Here is an 874-nt window from a genome sequence, read left to right on the forward strand (position 1 = left end):
TTTTTTAGTTTTTAGATCTAGTTTTACTCCTCCTCTAGGTTTTCTCTCTGCACATTCATAGTTCTTAGGATTTTATTTCTATTGCTCTTTGCATTGGGATATTGAGAAGAGTTATTACCTCATCAAGACTTCGTCATTCTAGTTCGTTTCCTTTACTTGGCTTTACTCTTCCATGTCCTTTAATTTACTCAATTTTACTATTGGATTATTTTAGAATTTATTAATACAAGAATTACTTTTATTTTTAATTGATTCCTTTGAGTTTTATTTATCATGTCTTTCTTTAATTCCCTTTCCTATGTTATGAGTTCTACATTCACAATGAGCGAGTAGTTCCCTAACTTGATGGGGAGTTGATTGAAAGGAACCCTTGAGTTAATTCCCTAACTTAATGGGGAGTTAATTCCCTAACTTAATTGGGTTTATTGTTGGAATGCTCTCTAGTTACTGACATTAATCCTTTTCAATTGAGCGGATTGGAACTTGTGAATAGAAATAGCATTCAAACTTGTTTGACTTTCCCTTACCTAGTAAGGGATAACTAAACAGAACAACCTTCAATTATCAATTAATCTTGAGAGTACTTCAACAAGAATAGGGCTTCCAACTAATCTACTCCCAGTCAAGGCTTTTATTTAAATTACTTAATTTCTCCAATTTAATTTCCTGTTTATTCAACTCAAACCCTTTTTGAAAACATCTGATTAATAAAATAGCACACCTTTCTGCAGCTCATTGGGAGACGACCTGGGATTCATACTCCCAGTATTTTAATTTTAATTTTTGTGACAACCCTTCTAAATTTATAAGCGAATTTCTGGTTGGTTAAGAACTATACTTGCAACGCATATCTCATAACAATTCTTAATTCGCC

This window comes from Arachis hypogaea, chromosome 20 (genome assembly GCF_003086295.3).
Source record: "Arachis hypogaea cultivar Tifrunner chromosome 20, arahy.Tifrunner.gnm2.J5K5, whole genome shotgun sequence".
NCBI lineage: Eukaryota > Viridiplantae > Streptophyta > Magnoliopsida > Fabales > Fabaceae > Arachis > Arachis hypogaea.